The 25,314-nt window shown below is 35.3% G+C and overlaps 2 long non-coding RNA genes across 2 annotated transcripts in view; one reads left to right on the top strand and one right to left on the bottom strand.

Moving 5' to 3' along the window:
* LOC145527353 (uncharacterized) overlaps positions 1-6,643 on the bottom strand; it is a 47,575-nt gene extending 40,932 nt beyond the window's left edge. Inside the window, exons 1-2 of the long non-coding RNA XR_014069705.1 lie at positions 6,576-6,643; positions 6,269-6,442 (exon numbers count right to left, since the gene is read on the bottom strand). This is a non-coding gene — a long non-coding RNA (uncharacterized LOC145527353). The remainder of the gene's footprint in view (positions 1-6,268; positions 6,443-6,575) is intronic.
* An 82-nt stretch (positions 6,644-6,725) lies between these two features.
* Positions 6,726-25,314, top strand: part of LOC145527352 (uncharacterized) — a 214,591-nt gene continuing 196,002 nt past the window's right edge. Inside the window, exon 1 of the long non-coding RNA XR_014069704.1 lies at positions 6,726-6,912. This is a non-coding gene — a long non-coding RNA (uncharacterized LOC145527352). The remainder of the gene's footprint in view (positions 6,913-25,314) is intronic.

Below are 25,314 nucleotides of genomic sequence, written 5' to 3'. Positions count from 1 at the left end.
GAATTAGTCTCAAAAAACAAAACAAATCCTCTATCATACAGTTTTTATCCTTAAAATGTGAATAATACCTACCCAAGAGTTGTGTTGTAAGGACTTCTCATACTAACACATAAATACTTAGTAAATACTTAGTACATAAGTACTTTTAATACATAAATACTTAGTAAAGTTAAATACAGTAAGAGCTCAGTAAATAGTAGCTGAGATATACCATTTTAATATGTCAATTATTATTAACATCTATCAAGTATACCTCATGTTTTCTTAAAAAGATTAGTTTTCTTTACTTTTATTTCCAATATGCCTACATTTATCACTAAGAACACATTATCATCTATAATTAGCAAAAAAATCTACTATAGAATAAATTAGGAAAAACATTATTTAAATGAAATGTATTTGATCTGTTTTTATTTTAAATTATTGAATGTGTTAGGACCAATTTTATTGGTCCATTTTATTGAGGCACAGAAAACTTAGGTAACTTGTACATATGTGAACAATTAATATGTGACAGAGGATGAGATGGTTGGATGGCATCACCAGCTCAATGGACATGGGTTTGGGTGGACTCCGGAAGTTGGTGATGGACAGGGAGGCCTGGCGTGCTGCGGTTCATGGGGTCGCAAAGAGTCGCACACGATTGAGTGACTGAACTGAACTGAATATGTGACAGACGTGGGATACAAACCTGGGAAGACTGCTTACAGAGCTTGCACTATTAAACCAAGGTGTGATAGCTCTCTTGGCCTGCAAGCACCCAAATTGACGATGTGAATTATAATGAAATCTCTAGTAGTCAGAACAGAGTCATTAGCATGTTCATGTCAATCTGGCTTAAGAAAAGCTTTTGCTAATTCATTTGCAGATTCTTGCATCCTCCAGAATTCTGTCAGTTCTTCTCATTATTTTTGAACAAATTCTTGATGATGAAAAACAACTTTTAAATTGTTTTAATATCATACTTAAATTATATATATATATATATTTCACAATTCCACAAGATAAAATATATAGCTATTATTGCAAGATATCTCCAGTTAAGGTATTTAGTCATATCATTAATGATTCTCTAGATCAATAATGGAAAATAATCACAATATTCATTAATTAAGTTGCCTTTGGTGTAAAAGTCACCAAGTAAACTGTACTTCTTGCAAAGAATATTTCTGAGAGTTAGAATTTAATAAAATTAGTGAGCACTGAATAAATAATATATGTATATTACCTGCCTCCTGAGAAATCTGTATACAGATCAAGAAGCAACAGTTAGAACTGGACATGGAACAACAGACTGGTTCCAAATCAGGAAAGGAGTATATCAAGGCTGTATATTGTCACCCTGCTTATTTAACTTATATGCAGAGTACATCATGAGAAACACAAGGCTGGATGAAGCACAAGCTGGAATCAAGATTGCTGGGAAAAATATCAATAACCTCAGATACGTAGATGACACCACCCTTAAGGCAGAAAGCAAAGAAGAAAGAAAGAGCCTCTTGATGAAAGTGAAAGAAGAGAGTGAAAAGTTGGCTTAAAATCCAACATTCAGGAAACTAAGACCATGGCATCTGGTCTCATCACTTCACGGCAAATAGATGGGGAAACAATGGAAACAGTAAGAGACTTTATTTTCTTGTGCTCCAAAATCATTGCAGATGGTGACTGCAGCCATGAAATTAAAAGACACTTGCTCCTTGGAAGAAAAACTATGACCAAACTAGATGGCATATTAAAAAGCAGAGACATTACTTTGCCAGCAAAGGTCCATCTAGTCAAAGCTATGGTTTCTCCAGTAGTTGTGTATGGATATGAGAGTTGGATTATAAAGAAAGCTGAGTGCCAAAGAATCGATGCTTTTGAACTGTGGTGTTGGAGAAGACTCTTGAGAGTCCCTTGGACTACAAGGAGATCCAATCAGTCCATACTAAGGGAAATCAGTCCTGAATATTCACTGGAAGGACTGATGCTGAAGCTGAAGCTCCAATACTTTGGCTACTTGATGCAAAGAACTGACTCGCTGGAACAGACCCTGATGCTGGGAAAGATTGAAGGCAGGAGGAGAAGGAGATGACAAAGGTTGAGATGGTTGGGTGCCATCACCCACTCTATGGACATGAGTTTGAGCAAGCTCCGGGAGTTCGTGCTGCACAGGGAAGCCTGGCCTGCTGCAGTCCATGGGGTCCCAAAGAGTCAGACACGACTGAGCGACTGAACTGAACTGAACTGATATTCAGTATATTCTTCATTTACTAAGTAATAGTGATATAATAAATTTTAGACATAATCTGTAAAGCAAAAATTTGTGGAAAATTGCTTGATAATGTATTTAATTATCAACTTCTTTGGTACTGTTTATAATTTTGCTGTTTGATCGTTATTCTCAAATTCTTAAGCCTCATTCAAATTTTTTTTAAATCACTAAGATAATAAGTTTTCCAGACTTTTAACAGAAATACTAGTTGCCAAAATACATGGAAGTTTATCAAAGTTTTGAGTAACTATAAATGATAAATCTAGCATTCTATTCATAGTAAGTCCTAGTGTATATATACCAAGTCCGAGTTTACAGTCTATGGGAACTTAAATAGAATTTGTATTAAACTGTTATGTGAAAATTGTATAAATTCTAACTATGCTGAATTGATTCACAGTTACTTTTCAGGTCTACTATATCCTTCTACTTCTCTGTATATTCATTCTATTAATTTTTGAGGGTTTGATATCAAAACTCCAACTAAAAGTCTTAATTTATCTACTTAAAAAATAATTGCAATACACAGTGAAACTATATGCAACCTTATTCTGTATTTTCCAAGTCTCCTGTAAATGTGTTATCATACTTTCCCAGTTAAAAAATAGAAATTAATAAATAAATTGTAAAAAGATTAAAGTTTTTAAAAGTGTATTAATCCTTCTTTGAAAATGAAATTACTGAAATACTTCACATAAACACTTTATTGACCAAATGAAAATGTTTGTAAGATTGTAAATCCTTTTCTCGTTTCTTTTTCTAATGTAATTTTCAAATGTATTTCCATACACTGACTATAGCCAGCCTGACTTATTAGAGGCTTATAAAATGAAATTATAGTACATCTTTTTTGAACAAATAAAAGCAACCTGGACAAATTCTTTTCTCCAACCAAATGCGAATTTTGGAGAACCCCCATAGAACAAGAGAAATACTTTTCTTGAAGGAAGCTTCATTTAACATTGCTTTTTAAAGACCAGAGGGACACACACTCCAATAATAGAGGTAGATAATAAAATACAGATAGAAAAATCACTCCAGGCTGCAACAAAATACACCAGCCTGGAGTTATGCTGTTTTTCATATACCTTATAGAAAGTCAAAGTCTCACTTGTTTCAGTTTTGTCAAATACCTAGTAAAAATCAACAAAGTCTGTTCAAGTTTATCTTCTCTGCATTACCTCCCACAATTGTCCCAAACTAAAGCTTTCTAGACTCTAGATTTGAAGAACATAACTTTGCAATATTTACTTACACATTTAGAAATAAAATAAATGGACAATTTATATTCTATCAAAAGTGTCTTATTTTAATTTGTTGGTTTTTCTATATTTATATAAAGCTATAAACTCTGTGCAAATATAAACAAATATATGTAATAAGCAATTCAATATATATTATGTAAATTTATGTATTATGAAAACACATGTGTGTGTGTGTATATATAGATATATAAAATACACATTATAATATATATCTATTTAGAAACGGAAAACTTACCCACTGATATTGGGACAAGACAATACCGTGGTAAAATAGAAAGTTGCCAAAGTCCAAACTAGAGATCAATGCAAAAATATCAATGAAGCAGAAGTTTGATCATTGAAAATAGATACAGAAAAGTATCAATAATACAAAAAATCCAGTTTAAGATTTAGAGGTCAGATTTCATAATTTCAGGCAGAATTTACGAGAAATTATGAACAAATGGAAGCTGAGGGAAGACAGAAATCAAGAGGGACAATAACGTTTCCACCTACAGATAATTTACACGCTGTACTAGAAAGTAGAATAAATAGAATAGAGAATATAAACAAAGCACAGTAATTAAAACAGAAAATCTATGAGTTAATTAAAAATGTACTCTGTTTTTAAGAAATACCTAGGGTTGGAGTGAGGAAAGAGTAGATGTGCATTTCACAGCAAAAGATCAAGGCAAGATTTATTGGCCTCTGCAGTGGATGAGACACCAGACCTAGCATGAAAAACTCATGACACAAGCAGAAGCTAGGGAGGTAGCTTCCACTACAGCTTCCACTGATGCTGCCAGTATGTTTAACCTCCTTAGACCTGAGATGATGCTGCAGGAAGCAGGAAGAGGAGTCATAACTTCAGAAACTACTGGTGATGTTCCAGCATTAGAGGAAGAATATTGCAAACAGTGGTGAGAACTTTTGAAGGATATGAGTCACAGACAGATACAAACACATGAATTTCAGAAGAGGGATTCCTCCACTGAGAGAAATAAAACTGTTCCCGCATATTTCTCTTGTTCCTCTCCATTCTATTTTCCTCTAATGTTGGTCTCTTAAAACTAAACTTTTCCATTAAAAATAGCTTTTACAGCTATCAACATAACCACTCAGGACATTACATTTATGGTTTACATTTATGTCTGTACTTAAAATCAGCATATTTATGAAGTATTTGTAAATTTAGAAATATAAATGGTGTGTATGTGCAGACATATGTACTTAAACACATATATTTGTAGATACATAGTCATAAAAATATGTATTATACATGTGTGCTTAGTCACTCAGTCATGTCTGACTCTTTGCCACCCCATGGACTGTAGCCCACCAAGCTCCTCTGTCCATGGGATTTCCCAGGCAAGAATACTGGAGTGGGTTGCCATTTCCACCTCCAGAGGATCTTCCCCACTCAGGGATCAACTTCGTGTCTCCTGCATTAGCAGGCAGGTTCTTTACTACTCACCCACCTTAGAAGCGCATTTATACATACATGAAACTAGAGGGAGAAGAATATATATCCTGGGCATTTTGAATTATGATTGAAAAGTGAAGGAAGCCTGAGTGCTGTTTTTTTTCCAATGAGTCATTTCTCTTGGAAGCTCATTCTTAAAAGTTCTGTATATTGATAATCTCTTTCACTTCTGTGTAGTAATTCTTTTCAAACAAAATACCTTCCAATTTAGTTTTTTTGACATATACTTCTTATTTTTAATATACATTTATAGCAGTGCCCTGGATAATCCAAATCAGCACACCCTAAGCCTGGAGGGGTTGTCTTATTTTCATACTAGATTTGCTTAATCCATCATTAATACATTTATATAAAACCTAACCCACATGCCTTGCAGTTTTTATAGCAATTCATCTTACATTTATAGAATATCAAATATGGAAATTAATTGAGAATATCCTGCAGGCATCATTTTTGCTAGTGAGACAGAGAATAATTTATATTCATGTATTATTTTTGCAATATCTTTCTGAGTGTCTTGGTTAATGAAATATAATTTATTTTTGAAAATTCTTATATTTTCATTTCTGTGACCTAAATGACTTTTGTTCTCTGTGGCAAATATTTATTCTAGAAGATGAAGAAACATGTGTCTCATTTTGATTTTATGCTTCCTTTTAAAAAAAGGGAGGTTTCAAGTCCATTAAATAGATTTGAATAACTGGTGACATTCTCATAATAAGAGGACTTGCTATAGCTCAGCTTACATCTTGTGCTGTTACTATGAAATTCAAAAACAAAAGTAGAGACATGGACATGTTTAGTGAACAGCAGCCCATGACTTTCTGAACAAATGGTTTAGAGGGAGCATTAAGCTAATAGGTAGACGTTTCTCTTTTCCTTTTGCTCCTTCCTCTGTTTTTTTCTTTTTGAAGACTGCCTTTAACAAGAAATGCCTAAGAGCCAAAAAAAGCTGTGTGGTGTGAAACGTGTCCTGCTACAGAACATCTATGATTCGTAGAAACTGAAACATATATGATATTAAATATATGTTGAAGCTAAAAAAAAAAATGTTGAGGGAAACCACATGAGCAAGTTATAAAGAGTAAATAAGAGTCAGAGTGCTGTGTAGGATTTAATTTGGGACTTACATAACCAGAGGAAAACAACAGGCAAGACCTTGACCAATTAAAGATGGACAACTGGAAATGAGAACCCTAAGTAAAACCAGGACTCCCAAAATGATAATATCTTAAGAGGAAGCCTGAGTTACGGGGGAGAAAAAAAAACAAAAAAAACCTTACTTACCAGCAAGGGAGACAAGGAGACCACTTTTCTGCTTCAACTCAACATCAGATGGGGAAAACTTCTCTGAAAACGTATAACCATTGTCTTATGCTCACATTCTGACAGAAATTTCATGCTCTTGGCCATCCAGGAATTCACAAATTAATATATGAGAGGCTCTGAGATGGTGGTCTTCTGTGGTAAAATGAAAAAAACAAGCACAGGTGCTCTCTAAGGAAAATTTCCTCAGTTAAGTTTCTTCAGGATTCCCACAGCTTTACTCTTTAATGAAAGGAAAGAAGAGGTGTAAACTCCTGTTCTAACCCACAGGCTTTTCCCCCTGGGACTGCACCACAGAAATCTCCTCAGCGGGGGGAAGGGGCGGAGTTCTTGTGAGACTAAGGCTGAGCTGCTTACGCAACTCTGCACGTGACCCACCCGCTGAACTCGGCGTCAGTGTAGCCATCTTGCCCTCGGAGCTCTTCTCTGAAGTGCTGGCGTGAGAGGCCACTGCACGCAGCACCCTATTAGCAAGTGAAACTAGGCTAGCACAGAGGAACAGAAAGGTTAGACTTTATTACCTAGGTTCTATTTTTAAATCCCAAGAATTGTTAATGGGCTTTGCTGCTGACAGATGTTGGGGCGCAACCTCAGGAGCTTCCCAGGTATAAGCTGAAGCCCCCTCAGCGTACACAGAGGGTGTGTGTGCTTGCGTGTGTGTTCTCAGTCGTATCCGACTCTTTGGCAACATAATGGACTGTATAGCCCACCAGGCTCCTCTGTCCATGGAGTTTTCGAGGCGAGAATACTGAAGTAGGTTACCATTTCCTTCTCCAGGGGATCTTCCAGACCCATGGATCTAACCTGAGTTTCTTGTGTCTCCTGCATTGGCAGGCGGATTCTTAAGCAGCTGAGCGGAGGGCAGGGAGAGACTAAAGAGACAAACACTCCAGACTGGTAGGTGGCGGGTTTCATAAACAAGGGAATTTACAACGTTTGTTTTGAGTGGCTACTAGACAAGCTAGACCTTTCCATTCGCCCTTAAGAATCTGAAATGTTTATACAGAGGCCACTGGCAGGCACCATCCAGATGGTCTCAATATCTTTAGCCTTTATCTTAAGGCTGTGTCTTTGAGCATCTTCTAGGGAAGGGAAGGTAAAGTGGAGTGCACAATTCCAAGGATGCGAGAGGGTGAGCGATACCTCCAATTTCCCTGATTTAACTTTACGGTCGACCGGCGTCATCTCCTCTCAGTGATTTCTCCCAACATTAGTACACTTTTCTACACCTGTTATAGATTTATGAAAGCAAAAATGTATTTTTCAATATTATGTACATATTGAGTTACTAAAGGAAAATAGATTTAAAACTAGGCACCATTTTTGTCCTGATTGTTTAATTATTTCAGTGCTTTAATCTTAGTCTGCTCTATATTATTTTGGATCTTATAGTTCTCATTACTGACTTGCTTACCATGCGTAATAAAACAATTATTAACTTCCTTGAGGACTATCTGGAGATTTTGTTGTGCTGTTTAGGCATTTTAAAGTAGTATCAACTAATGAATTGCACCTCAGCATCTGATACGACTTTTTTGGCCCTGGCACTTAGATTTAATTGGTAGATACAAGATGAAAACATAGGGTAGAATATATATAACTCAACTGTTATTGCCTATATTGATTTAATTAACTTTTCCAGCTAGGTGAGAACACCTCTTATTCCTTAGCAATTTATTTACATAATCCTAAAGCTGGCAGCCTATGCGAAATGGAGATTTTTCTTGGGAAATGTGGAATCTATGTCCAGCAATTGAAACCCCTTGCAGCTGACTAATGCTTAATCAATGACCAACTAGAAAAGTTGGATAAAAATGCGAGAATTACATGCTTATTTTGAGGCAGTTCAGCCAGACGTATACATATGATTTGTATTCATTTCTACATTATACCTGTAGATGCAGCTGCCAGTTAAGAAAAGAGCTGCCACTCAGCTTTGGGATAGTGTTGAGTCCTAATAAATAATTTGTACCCCGAAGCCTTGTATTTGCTTCTGCAGAACCCAACATGGTGCAACTTCTACATATGCTTTGAACTTCCTTAATGTAACATTCAGTAAGAATATCCATTTTAGGATACAAATGCATATGATGCATTATGCAGAATGAAAGTATAGCACTAAGTCAAAATATTGCTGGTGGATTACACACGTTATGAAGATTGACAAACAGGTAATGAGAATTAAAATGGTCAAGTAAGATTTCGTGGAGTCTGTGAGGATTAAGTTGAAGTTTAGGCAGGGTGCGTTGCATATCAAAAGATGGGAAAATATAGAGAAGTGGAACAACCATAAATATTGTCACATAAATGAAAAATGCCATTAAGTATGAGTACAGAATAGTCTGGACACAATCACTTAGGAGTCATCTTAATACTTTTAATATCTCATCCTGTGGTATCTATATATTTTCAAATGTTTGATATGCAGATACATGCTAATGGGTCTCTCATCACTGACGTTAACAGTCTAAAAAACTTTTGATATTGTCTTTGCCTCATCATTTTTATAATGGTCATTTCACACTTTAAACTGGCAGTTTTTTTTTGTCACCTAAACAATTTTAACGTTTAAGCCATTTTTGTTTCTTTTGAGAGTATTGACAGGAATCATGTAAAATTTTTTTTAAACCTTAGAGATTTTGTCTTTAAAATATCCTTTCCACATTATAAAACAAAGTATTTTCTGTGAATAAGTTGATTTTGTATGGTTTTTCATTCATTGTGACAATGATATAAAATAGTGAGAATGGAGGTTTTCAATATGTTAAGACTACTAAAACTTTGTAATACATATATTTTCAATGAATTGTGTGTCTGTGTGTGTTAGTCACTCAGTTGAGTCCAACTCTTTGTGATTCCATGGGCCATAGCCCTTCAGGCTCTTCTGTCCATGGGATATCCCAGGCAAGAATACTGGAGTGAATTGCCATGCCCTTCAGGGGAATTTTCCTGACCCAGGGATTGAACCCGGTTCTCCTGCATTAGCAGGCAGATTCTTCACTATCTGAGCCACCAACGAAGCCCTTTCAATGAAGTAGAGCATGCCAATTGTGAAAGCAATGCGTGTCCTATTTTCTCTGAATATTTGTTAATAAGCTCAACTTTCCTATTTACTTTAAACTAGTTTGGGTTCATGGACAGTCAGAGGACTTAAGGATGTGTGGTCTAATTGACTTGTGCAGATTGATTTGTCTATTAGTCCCTCCTAAAGGAGTGACACTGTTTATGTATAAAATGCATGTATTTTGTATTGCTGGTAAAGTAAACTTGTTATTTTTAAAGAGTTTCATTTTATTTTTGTTTTATTTGTTGTTTTCTTGGTAACTAATCTTCAAAATTACTAACAGACACCTACTAATCTGAATAACTTATCTGATAAAACTTATCTGTATTATTTTATTTTTCATTTGCAAAAAGTGTAAAATAATATTTTGAGGTAATTACAATATTCATGTATGTGCAAATGAATAATTACACATGTCAGAAAGATGGGGAAAAGCAGAGTCTAGATAATTATTATAATATCTTTTGAAGATGTCCCTATGAAATTATTTCCATCTCCTTTAGAATAAGGATTTTAAAATTTCTTGGAAGTTCACCTGATGCCGTCCTGAAAATAAGGTTCTGTCAATATGACAGATAGTTATCATTTTGGTAAATCATTTCTCCCTTCTAGCATGTGTAGATGTTTTCAGTGAATGCACCTGTCTTATAAGTGTCTTCTAAAGAAAATGAAAATGACATGACTTCAGGGGTCTGTTGGTTGAAATATTTTCTCCAATTATCTGTGTCAGCACAGAGAGAAATAATGTTAATTCTGACCTAAAGATATGGTTCAAGAATCTTCTCCACACACTCTCACTTATGATTCTCATTGATCTTTTTTAAGTGAAGGCCACTTAGCAAAGATTTCCTCCAGTAAGTTCATATCTCTGTTTTTTTTTTTCAAGTTTTCAAATTCTTGCTACATTTTCCCCTGTTAGTGATATTGCAAACAGCAGTTAATTGGCATTGTTGCTCTTGTCCTCATTATCACTGTAGATTTTGAAAAACAATCTAACAGAAGTACCAGATTCCAAGTTAACTGTCAATTATGTTCTTACTGAACAGAAAGAGCATCTGGCTTTCTAAACTCCTGATTACAGTCTCAAACCTGAAATGAATGTTTTCAGATTTGAATGAAAATACATTGCAATGAAAATACATTGCAATTTCATAATCTTGAATAAAATATTAGATATTGATAGCAATATCAATTTATAATTTTTTACACAAAAAGCTTTTTGTGGGGGAAAGAAAATGTTTATTTATAGAGAATCATTGTTATATGAAAAATGAATAGAAATACTAACTTTGGAATGACAACTTTCATATACTTTAAGACTTCTTAGATATAATAGAACTTACAAATTCCATTTATTATGCATGTGAACCCCAAGCCCTGTGTTGAACCTGATTATTCTAGTAAATTAAAACATTACAAACCCCAGAGGGAAATTACAAAATCTTTGTCAAAAATCATGGAAACTAATCCCAAAGTAAATAAGAATATGCATAAAAGTACAGGTCTAAGATACTTCATAGTATCATTTACAGAAGTAATATTTGCAAACAGATATACTATCCAGTAGGAAATGATCATATATGAATTTTAGCACACCTACATGATGCAATGTAGTCTTTGGTTAACACTACCTTAATTCATTTTGTATAAGAATATTTATTAGCATAAAATACCAACATTATACGTAATGAATAAACTATTACAAAATAACATGCAAATAAAAATGTTTCTCCAAAATTATTTATTCATAATCTGGAAGAGTATATGCAAAATGTATTTTCAGAAGTACCATTATTATTGATTTTAATTTCCCTTTTGATTATGTGTGTTTATGAACTTACAGTGGTTAAAATAAGATACAATAATCATGATGATGATAGTAATAATTGCCAACCCAACATGTTTACAGTGGTCACACCCACCTATTGACTGAGGTTTTTAAAAGATTGCTCACATTCTGAAAGTCTAAATTGATAAGATACTCTCTGTATAGATAGGCAGTAGCAAATGGCAGAAGAGTATTTCTCAGGTATTTGCTAACTGATAAAAACTTTTTTATCTATATTAACTAGGATTTTGCCATCTCAGCTTTTAAAAATTGTACTTTAAGTGTGAAATTTTTCCATAGAATATTAGCCCTGTATTTTCTTTAGCTGAGGAATATAATGATGAAGTTAACTATGACAATGCAAATTAAAATATGAATACAAGTAATTTCCACCAATATGGGATAGTTATAATGAACCTTTTCCTTAAGTCAGACACAACTGAACAACTGAGTGCACTCGTGTACACACACACACAAAGATACTGTTTTACTAGTTCTAATAACTTACCTTTAGAAATATAACATCATGCACACAGTAACTCTGGAGCATTATTACACACTCTCAAAGTTGATTGTTGTTCTAAATTCATAGCATATATCAGAACATGTTTCTATATTTTAATACAGTGGTTGTAATTATCAATTACATTTATTCTAGTATTCATAAGTTTCAGTTAATTCATTTTTGGAGGTAAAAATACTCTTCAAAAATCCACAGATTAGTCACTCTTACAATATTTTGAAGTATTTTGATTATAAACTCGAGATAAAGCTCTTCCTCTGGATAGCACATTCATAGACATTGTGAAGTTCTGTGTAAAATTGGGATTTTATATGGATATTGGACTTTTTTCAGGAGTATGTTTATGTCATTCTTCAAAATTAAAAGAATACAAAAATAAGTAAAAAGGTAAAGCTGTTTCTTCTGACCACTCCTTTTCGACAAAGTAGAAGACCTGGGCTTCCCTGGTGGCTCAGTGGTAAAGAAACTACCTGCAATGCAGGAGATGTGGATTCAATCCTTGGGTCTGGAAGATCCCCTGGAGAAGGAAATGACAACCCACTCCCATTTTCTTGCCTGGAAAAATAAACAGGAGCCTCATGGGCTATAGTCAATGGGGTAACAAAAGAGTCAGACATGACTTAGCAGCTAAACAACAACAGCAACAAAGTAGAAGACCTAGCAAATAAGAAAAGAAAGAAGAAAGTATACAGATACGGAAAAAAAGAAATAAGACTGTCTTTGTTCATAGATAATGTGATCATCTATATGGAAAATCAGAAAAAAAAAATCTTCCTGGAACTGAAAAGTGATTAAGGTTGCATGATAAAAGATTATAAAAAGGTTATGTGTTAATTGCTTTTCTATATACAGCAATGAACAAGTGGAATTTGAAATTAAAAGCATATTATGACTTACATTAGCATCAAAAAATCGAATGTAAATATAGCAGTATATGTACAAGTTGTATATAAGGAAAAGTACAAAACTCCGATTAAATGGCTCAGTTCAGTTCAGTTCAGTCGCTCAGTCGTGCCCGACTCTTTGCGACCCCATGAACTGCAGCACACCAGGCCTCTCTGTCCATCACCAACTCCGGGAGTCTACCCAAACCCATGTCTATCGAGTCGGTGATGCCATCCAACCATCTCATCCTCTGTTGCCCCCTTCTCCTCCCGCCCCCAATCCTACCCAGCATTAGGCTCAAAGAACTTAATAAAAGAAATATTCCATGTTCAAGGATCAGAAGGCTCAATATGTCAAAGTATCAGTTCTTTCCAACTTGATCTATCTATTCAATGCAATCTTAATCAAAATCCCACAAATTTATTTAATTGATAGTAACAAACTAATTCTAAATTTTATGCAGAGTACCAAAAGACCCAAGATAACCAATGTGATTTTTAAAGAGAAAAGTAAATTAGGATGACCAAACTTAACTGATTTCAAGACTTAATATGAGCCACAGTAATCAAAACACTATGGTATTGGCAAATAATGAATGTGTGTGTGTGCTCAGTCATGTTCAACTCTTTGTAACCGCATAGACTATAGCCTCCCAGGCTCCCCTGTCTATGGAGTTCTCCAGACAAAAATATTGGACTGGGTTGCCATTCCCTACGCCACAGCAAAGAATGGATAGTTATTAAAGAGAACAGAGAGACCAAAATAGACCCTCTTAACTATAGTGAATTGATCTTTGACAAAAGAGAAAAGGCAATACAATGGAGCAAAGATCATCTCTTCAGCAAAAAGTGCTGGAACAACTGCACGACCACACTAATAAAACAAACTTTAAAACCTTCACAGAAAATTAGCTTAAAGTAGATAATAGACCCGGAGAAGGCAATGGCACCCCACTCCAGTACTCTTGCCTGGAAAATCCCAAGGGTGGAGGAGCCTGGTAGGCTGCAGACCCATGGGGTCTCTAGGAGTCGGACACGACTGAGCGACTTCACTTTCACTTTTCCCTTTCATGCACTGGAGAAGGAAATGGCAACCCACTCCAGTATTCTTGCCTGGAGAATCCCAGGGACGGCGGAGCCTGGTGGGCTGCCGTCTATGGGGTCGCACAGAGTCGGACATGACTGAAGCGACTTAGCAGCAGCAGTAGCAGCAGATAATAGACCTAAATGTAAAACACAAAACTGTATAACTCTTAGAAGATAACATAAGGGAAAACTTAGACAGCTTTTGGTATGGTAATATCTTTTCTTGATACAACACCAAAGGCACAATCCATGAAAGAAATAATTGGTAAGCTGGACTTCATTAAAGTTATAAATGTCTGTTCTGTGTAGATGCTATCAGCAAAATGAGAAAGAAACTGGAGTGTGTTGCCATTTCCTCCTCCATGGGATTTTCCTCACCCAGGGATCGAACCCATGTCTCTTGCATCTCCTGCATTGGCAGGCAGATTCTTTACCACTGAACCACATGGGAAGCCCTACATCAATGCAAACTATGGACTTCATTGATAATGATGTGTTAACATAGTCTCACCAATTATAAAAATGTTCCACTGTGGTACAGGATGTTGACAGTAAGAGAGAATGTGTATAGTTGGGGGAGAAGGAGTACATGGAAACTCTCTGTACTTTCCTCTCAATTTCACTATGAATCTAAAACTGCCCTACAAAATAAAGTCTCTCTACAAGTGGTAAAGAATCCACCTGCCAATGTAGGACACAAGAGATGCAGGTTTGATCCCTGGGTTGGGAAGACACCCTGGAGTAGGAAATGGCAACCCACTCCAGTGTTCTTGCCTGGAAATCTCATGGACAAAGGAGCCTGACAGGCTGTAGTCCATGGGGTTGCAGAGTTGAACGTGACTGAGCGTGCACAAATACATACAGTATATATGCCAACTATATATATATATATGCAACATATATAAGTATACATTTATCATGTATATAAACACACTGCTAAATTCTCACCATTTTGAACATAAAGAAATTTATTTCTGCATATACAGAATGTGATACAAATCATGGTACATAGTAGGTGCCCAGCACATTAAAAAAGTTATGGCATTAAACTGTGCAGATATGCCAGTATTGTCATAGAATATGCTCTTATTCAGCACACATCCCTAGGACATTAATAGTTATTAACATTCTCTGCTTGAGCTACAGTCTGGAGTGAGCTTAACATCAGTTACTGCTGTTGCTCTCCCAGTGGTCTCTTCTAGCACTAGAAGACAAAATCTTCACAGGCTCCTTTTTTAAAATGTGTCCTAAGAACCCGATGAATATATTTAAAATTTGAACAATATAAACAACATAAACATGTGGATTTTAAATTCCAATTAAAAAAACTTGGAATTTTGTATCTATATATAAAAATAATTCATCTAACTTTAATATTCCACATCTGACAATCATAGAATCTTAAAGCAGTATGGATTTTAGAATAATTATTGCTAATTGCCTCATTTGTGTAGATACAAAGCCAATAAGATTAAGTGAATTCCTCGAGGTCACATAGCTCATTAGAAGGTAATCTTTGACCCACATCTCTTGGCTCTTTGATGAATAATCTTTTAACATTAAGTCTTTTTTGTAGCTCCAAGTGATGCATTGTTCTCATTTCATTTTCTATAATTGAATTGCACCCAAACATTTCTAACTTCTCATAAATAAACTGAATTTGTACAACAAATTATGTTGCACTGTATAAAAATTACAGTAGAGCCTATACTGAAAGTGAAAGTGACTCAGTTGGGCCCGACTCTGTGCAACCCATGGACTATACAGCCCATGGGATTCTCCAGGCCAGAATACTGGAGTGGGTGGCCTTTCCCTTCTCCAGGGGAACTTCCCAACCCAGGATCGAACCCAGATCTCCCGCATTGCAGGCGGATTCTTTACCAGCTGAGCTATCAGGGAAGCCAATACTGGTTATCCATTAAATACAATGTGATTGCATGCACTTCAGTTGTATTACATTTGTTCCTATGTCATTATATCACTCTTTTACCAAGAGATAGAAAGTTCTAAAGTTAAGTATAATTTAACAGGAAACTGAGTATTTTTATTACATAAACCATTATACCGGTCTGCTTTTCCCATGTTGAACCTAAGTAAGACTATTATTTTTCCTAGTGTAATGCAATATTATAGCCTAGAGCTTCAATTAACTAACCAACTAGCTAAAAGTGAAAGTTGCTCATTCGTGTCTGACCCTTTGCGACCCCATGGACTGTAGCCTGACAGGCTCCTCTGTCCATGGAATTCTCCAGGCCAGAATACTGGAGTGGGTAGCTTATTCCTTTCTCCAGGGAATTTTCCCAACCCAGGGATTGAACCCAGGTCTCTCACATTACAAGTGGATTCTTTACCATCTGAGCCACCAGGGAAGCCCAGAAATACTGGGGTGGAGTATTCCTTCTCCAGCAGATCTTCCCAACCCAGGAATTGAACTAGAGTCTCCTGCGTTGCAGGCAGATTCTTTACTATCTGAGCTACCAGGGAAGCCCAAACTAACTAACTAACTAAATATCAGTGTGCCAAATGTGATGAGTTAAGTTTACCTTAAACTGATTCATTGTAGGAAAACTTCTTCTGAGGTCTGAGAATAAATAAAAATGGAAAAATAAAAATAAATTGCAATCACAGGTATATTAGCTTGACAGTGCTGCTGTAACAAAATACCACAGTCGGAGTGGCTTAAAAAACAGACATTTATTTTCTCACAGTTCTGACTGCTGAAAAACTGATACCAAGGTGTCAGCACCTTTGATTTTCCCTGAGACTCTCTCTCCTTGGCTTGTAGATGGCATCCCTCTTGCTTTGTCCTCATGTGGCCTTATATCCTGGTATGTATTTCTGTGTGTCCTAATTTCCTCTTTTATAGGGACAGAAGTCATATTGAATAAGACCTACCTTAAGGGTCTCATTTTAGCTTAATTACTTTTTTAAAAGTCCTGTCTTCATATACAGCCACATTCTAAGTTACTGGAGCTTAGAGTTTGAACACATGAATTTTGGGGACACAATTCAGTTCATAGCAATCAGTAAGACTTTTTATATGTATGAGAAAATATATATCTTGGATAGTAAAAATAAAAGGTACAGTGTTATCTAATTTAACCAGGTTATTTTAAATATGCTTTATTTTTTAAAATTATTAAAAAACCCATCAGGTATGTATAGAAACAAGAAAGACAATCCAGATATAAAAAGCTTGTAACATTGACCCATTTTCTAAAACATTAAATTTGAAAATTCTGGTGTATCATTAATTACATTCAGCTCAGTGGCAGAAATGTAAAGGCTGTAGAAAATGATAAGGGCTTTGGAATTTCCGCCACTACTTGTGATATAAATTAAACTGTTAAGCCAGAAAGCATTTCAACATTGTATTTTTTCGAACAAACAAAGAAAGGAGCTGATGAATATTTTTCTTACCCCTGGTATTGTCAGAGAACAAATAAATGACCCAGAAACTGGAAAAAAGAAGTCACTGAATAACTTTTATCATATTTCTTTTCACACATTTTTCATATGGCATTGCTGTGATACATTTGTTGCCTGTTACATTGCTTGACCTAACCTGGATCATAATGCATAAGGATGTTAGTATTTCAAAAGCACTTTGTCATTTCAGATAATATGTTAGAAAATAAGTATCATTTTTAAAGGATGGTCGCCTTTTGATATGTTTCAGCAGTAATCCTGTATTTCTTTAATCAATAGCCTGAACATTATTAAAATGAATTCATACTTGAATGCTTCATGTTTCTCCCAGTGTTGTGGTTATTAATAAACATAAAATATAGAAACATTTTTTGAGTTTTAGTTGAAAAATAGTTGCTCATTTTCTAATAAATATGGAAATGTGGTTACCATTTAATATTTTTAAATCGGTATAATTTTATTAAATAGAAAAATGTATAATTGCAGATTTTATTATATATTTACAAGCCTATAATTTAAATTTCAGTAAAATCACTTCTCCATATCTTTCTAAATGTTTGTTAGGTTATCATTTTTAAATGCTGCATTAATCATTAGATTCTGTAGGAAAGTCATAGTAAGATTATCTTTATAAAAACCTATCCCCTAAACAGTTTAATGGAGCTTATATAACTTCACCAATTCTCATAAAAGTTAAGTGAAAAATTACTGTTTTCCCATATTAATAAAATATATTTTGATGAAACTATGTACTCAATTATAAATAATCCACAAAAATAAGAATTTTGGGGGTGAAAACAACTGTGGTCTCCACTGTCTTAGTTGATTGTTCTAATATGTTGTAAGAAAAATTTCCAATATTTTGTAGGAATTTAGGTTTGTCATTTTGGAAGTGCAACTATACAAACAACTTTGCATTTTTTAAAAAATGCTGGATATTAGAGTTTTCACACTATATTTTATCCTGTCATAATTTGGAAGGTTTCTTTTTTATCAAATTATTCATTTATTTATATACTTAAAGTAACAAGGTGATCTTGTTAAATAAACAGAAAAAGCTGATCTCATAATGTTAAGACCATATTCCCCACACAAAAAGTGCATTGTTTACAGGCTAGCCACTATTGGGACTTTACGCTGCTACTATCTGAATCTTAAATCTAACGCCAATTTGTGATTCATAATAAACATTTTGTTATCCTCCTCATCAATAACTCATTATATAGCAAGAGAATACTAACAGTCATACACACAAATAGTTAAAATCTTTTTGTTACCAATATTATTTTAGAAGAAAACTTCTTATCACATATATTCAAATAAAGGCCACTATCTGTATATAAATGAAATCTCACTTTTTTCCCTCCCCTCTCTCTTGTGCTCATTACCTTTTGTATCCTTACTTTTTCAGATTCTATTTTTAGTTATTTCCCCAATTTCAATTTGTTTTTCCTCACAGACTCTGTTTCCCTTGGAGAAAATATGTTATCTTGGCATATTTCCCCTGTGTGTCTCTGGCAGGTTTTCTTGCTGTCTCGTTTGGGGAAGCGTTTTTCCTCTGGGCTCCTATTTCCTCATTACACTTTGCCAAGATGTTCTTTACTCTTTCTTTCCTTCTCTCTCAGGAGAGATTGCTTTTTAACCTATTTTCCTTTGTTTAACTCTTAACAACTGTGAACCAAATGTTTTTAGCCAATTTAAATACACAAATAAGAATATCACCTTTGGGATCATAGAGTTGAGTTTCAGTAGTCCCCTCCAACATATGACACAGTGTTTCTTGTCACCTTTGAGAATTTTCTATCAGTTTGAGATGAGGTAATGCTCCCTTGTCCTTCCCACCACATTCTAGTCTCTCCTTGAGAGAACCCACAACCATAATCTTGCATTCATTTTTGCACATATGTGTGTCTATATAAAATGTACACGTTTCTTGAGGATAGAAATTAAATCCCAGAGGCAATACCATCCAACACACAAACAGAGAAGGTATTCACATCATTAAGCAGAGGTGTTATAATTTGATTCTATCATTTGAGAATGCTAACAAGGTTCATAAGGGAGCAAAGAAACAGTTTCTGTTAGAAAGTTCTCTAAATGGGGTTCTTTTAATTGCAAGCAATGTTTCCAACCTCAGTCATTTTCAGCAGAATCATATAGTGAGATCACATCTATGGAAAGATGAAACCCAACTTGGACGTTTGTTAGAAACCAAACAGTTTCACAGAACTAGAAAGCAAAAGTATAAGAACCTGACTTATAAAGTGTAATTTGATCCAATATTGAAACTCCCATTCTCCAAAACCTATCCGAGGTCTGCACAGGTCATGGAGAGGAGTTAAATGAACTTATGAAAAGATTCACTTCCTCTCCATCTTAATTGTGACAAATCTTTGTAATCCCTACAATAGCACAGTATGTTACCTTTTGTCGGGGGAGTGTGTAACTTCCCCAGTTTTGTCTCCCCACAGCAAAACTTTGAAGTGACAGATGGACAGGTGTTACAGCTCCATGTTACAACTTAGTTTTATTTGGCAAGCAAAGGAAAATACATCCTCGAGGTGTGAGGGCGGGCCAACCCAAAAGAAGAGAAGAGAAGCCCCCCACCCCTGCTCAATTTTGGCTCCTCTTTTTATATGTTTTTGCTCCTCCCCCTGAGCCTGCCCTATGTAAATTGGGCTCACCAGGAGGGCTGTTTGTTTTACCTGAGGTTCTCACTCTGGTCCTGGGACCTCCCTTTATTCTATTTTCGAGGGCTCTTCCCTTCTTTGTCCTTTAGGTAGGCACCACCATTCTGGATTCCTTTTTCCAACTACCTAACACTTTGATTGCCTGTTTTAATGAACAGAGGCAGGTATGATGGCTTCTAACTGGCCTTACTGCCAATCATTTCCACTCGGTGGATCAGGGAATTCTGTCAGTTTCTAGGTATATTTATTAACTATGCCTTACAAAACTGAGAAATAACCACAGGTTGCATTCAGAGTCTCAAGTAAGCTAGACCCAAATCAAAGTTTTTGACTGCCTGACTTCTATAAATCTCTACTCTAACTGGTAGACTACAGTGGCATTTGGGCTCTCAGTTTAGAGCCAGCATCAGGTATCCACAAATATTCTGATTATTTTCCCTTTCCCAGTACACAACTGCCCTGGAAAATTATGTCAGATCCCTCAGGGAAAGGTTGAGAAAGGATTTATAAATTTTTGTCAGTATAGCAGGGTACTTCCTCAAGAGGACTAGGCTTCCTCTTCATTCAAGAATCTCTGTGCTGAGAATTTCCTTAAATCTGAGACTATTTTGAGAGACTGTGAATTACATTGCATTGATTTGGTTATATTTCTGTTCAACAGATCTAGAGCTTTTCCACTTACATAAATCAAGAAAAGCTCAGTAAGATGCCCATCTGTTTCAATTCTAGGGACATCATGATCTGTTGGCTAATATCCACTTCTGTAGGTCAAATTATTTATGGTTACTGTTTGCACATACTTACCATTAAAGAAATCACAACTACTTAATCTTAAACAATTAAGTACTGCTTCTTGGCCCTTGCCATCCTGGTGCTGATTCTGAATTAAATTCAAGAAGTAAGATAATTCAATGACACAGTTTTTCACTATGATTTCTGGCCAACAAGTTAGAACTGATACAGAGTTTTAAGAATGTAAGGACTCACCTTTCAAATATATTTACCAAAGTATTGATGAAGCAGTAGTGTCTGGATTTTTCCAAGACATGGTTTGGAGGTGTTGTCTGATAAATCTAACACTCAGTCTCTGTTCCTCTGGATATTGTATACCACGGAATTTCCAACACTTTTATTTCATTTAATACAGGTTTCCTTTGAGTCTAGGTTTCACTCAAAATTCCAGAGTGTTAAAGTCATTCCTATTCAACTAACACAGTAAACTTAAAATGCCTTGTCTCTCTGTCAATAACTGCAGCTTTATAGAACACAGTATTTCTTTCATCCTAACACAATACTCTTAGGACCCATCCCAGATCATTTGTTCCACATTTCTGTTGCTGTCACTTAACATAATCTCGTCATTTTTGGAGTGTGTTGAGCACTTTCATGGGTTACACTTTGCCTTTCCCTCTGAGACATGGTGGTATTTGATTCTGTTCTTTATCTGGAGGCAGTAAGATGCTATAGGAATGGATCCTGCAGATGATCAGAGGTCTCCTACAGACAAGTGCCTCAGGGAAGGCAATTAAGTATTTTTTTTTCAAACAAAGAGGAACTACATTTCTCAAAGAATCGAAAATAATTTGGGAGTTCAGTGTCTCCAGCTTTAAGAGATTCTACCCATATGCCCCCATTCCGATTTTCAAGGTCTCATTATTTCTCAATAAATGTCCTATCTCCATAATAATAGATTCTATGAAGTTATGAATTTTATTTATGCTGTAATTCAGCCACTCACAGGATTAAATTCTGGGTTTGCAGAACTAGCATCCCTGGAGACACAGGAAATAATGGTTGTTTAGCAGAATCATAGATGCTTTCTTGTTCTTTACTCAAGCCTTTAATCTTGAAGTTTGAAGCACTGAGCTTATAATTTTCTTTCTCTAAGTTCTTAAGGGCACTTAGAAACAATTAGTTGTATTTTTTAAATTTTTAACTAAAATATTTTATGATAGTGACTGATTGCTTATCCAGTCTTACTTTAAATAATTTAAATATTTAAATAAGTTGTGTGTAAATTAAAAGTTACTTATCACTACTGTTTCTTTCCTCTAACTGTATCTGTTGTATAATCACCTTGCTTCGCAATTGGAACATTACTTGAGCACAATATCAACATATTTTATGTGATTTTGAATTTTTTAAAATTCAGAATGAATAAACAAATGGCAAAAGTTAATCTCCATTTGAGCTTCCCAGGTGGTGCTAGTGGTAAAGAACCCATTTATCACTGCAGGAGATGTAAGAGATGCAGGTTCTATCCCTGGGTTAGGAAGGTCCCCTGGAGGAGGGTATGGCAACCCACTCCAGTATTCTTGCCTGGGAATCCCAGGACAGAGGAGCCTGTCAGGCTACAGACCATAGGGTCGCAAAGAGTCAGACATGACTGAAGCGATTTAGCATGTATGCATTCTTGAATTATTCTGTGCCAGGCAGAGCAAACTTCATTGGTAAGGAGGATATCCTACCAAAATGATAAAAAATAAACAAAATTATGAGCTCTCAGTTCTATTTTCCACATATTTCACATTTAGACCTTTTGACTAATTAAGATTTCAAGCTTTGAAAATAAAACAAACTGCTCAAAAACTATGATTTGATACCTAAGCATGAAGGATTTGGCACTTGACAACCTAGCTTCACCTAATCAGTGGATTTGATAGAATTATACACCCTGAACTATTTTTCCATGGTGATCATGATAATTAGAGAGCTTCCAAAACAAACAGCACAGTGAGAGGAATTTCACAATTATTTCTGGACGACATAATGAACTCAGGCAACTCATAAATACCTAAATGGTAATGTGTGTGTGTGTGTGTGTGTGTGTGTGTGTGTACCCAGTTGAGTCCACCTCTTTGAGACCCCATGGACTGTAGCCCGCCAGGCTCCTCTGTTCATGGAGTTTAACAAGCAAGAATACTGGAGTGGATGGCCATTTCCTTCTCCAGGGCATCCTTCTGACCCAAGGTTTGAACCTGTGTCTCCTGCATTGGCAGGCTGATATGTTACCACTGAACCACCCAGGAAACCTCCTTCCTACTTCCACGGATGAAAAAACTCAGTTTTAGTTCCTTCTTCAGATCATTGATTACTAGTCAAAAGGCATGATAACTTCATCACAGTTGCTCCTCAGTGTTTCATACTCACACACACATGGCTAGAGAGTGGTCTGTGCTTTAACTGACATGAAAATAACCTATTCAATAATCTGAAATCAGGCACATTATGGTTTATTTATTTTTTTATTTTTGGCTGCACTGTGCAGCTTGTGGGATCTTAGTTCCCCGACCAGGGTTTGAACCCAGGCCCTTGTCAATGAGCATAGACTCCTAACCACTGGACTGCCAAGGAGTTTCCCAAATTATTGTTTAGAAGGCACCAGATGAAATACTTAAAGCACTCTGAGTATATTTTCTTTAATAATATTTTTATAATATATCCAATTGATCTTTGTATTACCTCATACCCCATTTGAGAATCTATATTGGAAGTTAAGCCTTGCTCAGTTTCTGCAGTTCAATTAATTAGTTATTAAAGTCAGTCACTGCTTCTTCCCACAATGTATCACCACATTTTTGAAGACTGTCCAAATGGCTAAATGTGTAATAAGTTCTATGTTCAAGCACAGCACAGATAATTATATTAATACTACTTTGTCGAATGTGTCCTTCCCAAACCAAAGAAAGTTTCAGCTTCTTCTCACAGTCATTGCATTTCTGAACTTTAAAGACCATATTATCTACTACTATTACGTGTCCAATTTAACTTTTTTTAGTTAAAATAATTTTGACAAAAGGAACTATAACAATCTTTAGTTACTTCTACAACCATACAAAAATTGTCAAGATGCACATTATTTTAGTATTTAAGCTTTGCCTTCTGTTGTGTTAGTAATACAACATGGGTTGCAGTTATTTTCAATGAGCCCCTTGTTTGCTAGAATGAAAAGTGCAGCACACTTCCTAAGATGCAGCGGTGTAAAAAGACTGCAAAAAGGAACGTTAAATATTAGAAAGTGAATGGTTTCTGTGATCTAGCTCTGCTATCTGCAAGCTGTGAATATAGATTGTGTTATTTAACTATATGACCAGTAGGCATCTAACCCTTTGCTGCCATGTTAAAAAAAAAAATAAATGCAGTTTAATGTGCAGAGGTACAGCTGGAGGCATAAATTCTTCTGTCTGTCATTTGAATTATGTTTACCTTGAAGCCTCAAAATCAAATAATCCAAGATGCCACTATTATTGATATTTCCTCTTTTAAAATATTTCTTTGGTTTTTGTTTCAGATACATATTTCTAAATACTTTAAAAATAGTCACACTTGCAAAAAGTCCTCTGAGAATTTTCTCAATGTGTGTGTAGCATCCAGTACTTGTCAGTTGAAACTAGGACAAAACTGCATTGATTCTTGGTTGTTTTAAATTTTTATGCAAGCAATTGGATGTTACAGAATACTTTACATACAAATGAGTCCACTCCTAATAGAAACCAGAAATTCTGTCAGTCAAAGGGTGGGGTGAAAGGGAAAGCTTTCAAATATGTTGGTTACCCTCCACTGAATTATATAATAAGTGGTTGCAGAATGTGAGAGTAAGTAATGACAGACTTGAATGGAAGCCAGTGGTAGGTAACAGAGTTATTTGTGACATTATCAGTGAATGGCAGTCAACATATTGGATAATGTCATGAATAAAAAGTTGATGTAGACTTTCTGTTATTCATTTTCCAAGTCTCTCAAATAAGCCATATGCAGTCACATTAGAAAGTTACCTCATTGCATTGTTTAAAAAATAGTTTTTGAGAAAAAAATTTAAAGCAAGCTATTTAATTTTTCTTAATACCACAGCTAAATGTGAAGAAATATTTGAAATGCATTCAATTATTTTCTTACCTTACTAAATATATATCATTAATAGAAATATGAAACATGAACAGACAATAACCTTTTATTAAATTTAGTAGTGTAAAATAAAAATAAAATCGTGAAATTCACTTTTTAAAATAAGAATTGATGTTAATACATACTTAAATCATAAGTTAATGTTATAAAATTATTTCACTTAAATAGTTGAACTACATGTGTCATTAACTGAAAATAAAATTGTGAAGATTTCCAAAGAAAATTATTATACAGATCAAAAGCACTAAAATGTAATATTAGAGAAATCAGTGTATTCTTTTAATTTTAACCTAGAACGAGGCTTCTGTGGAGCACTGTGATTTAAAGGATAGCAGAGAAGATCCCAAACAAAGATCTGCTCATAAGCTCAAAAAAGGAGTAATAAAACCTGGTGAGCAAATTGTCATGTATAACAAAATGGGGAATTGTCAACTTAACATGTAATGGGTAGAAAGTGAAAGTGAAGTTGCTCAGTAGTGTCAGACTCTTAGCGACCCCATGGACTGCAGCCCACCAGGCTCCTCCGTCCATGGGATTTTCCAGGCAAGAGTACTGGAGTGGGTCGCCATTGCCTTCTCCAAAGCCTGCTGATAAAAGC

The sequence above is a fragment of the Giraffa tippelskirchi genome, chromosome 11 (genome assembly GCF_054371585.1).
Source record: "Giraffa tippelskirchi isolate mGirTip1 chromosome 11, T2T-mGirTip1v1.2.pri, whole genome shotgun sequence".
NCBI lineage: Eukaryota > Metazoa > Chordata > Mammalia > Artiodactyla > Giraffidae > Giraffa > Giraffa tippelskirchi.
Note: the sequence above shows the minus strand (reverse complement) of the source record. Positions and strands in the feature narration are given on the sequence as shown.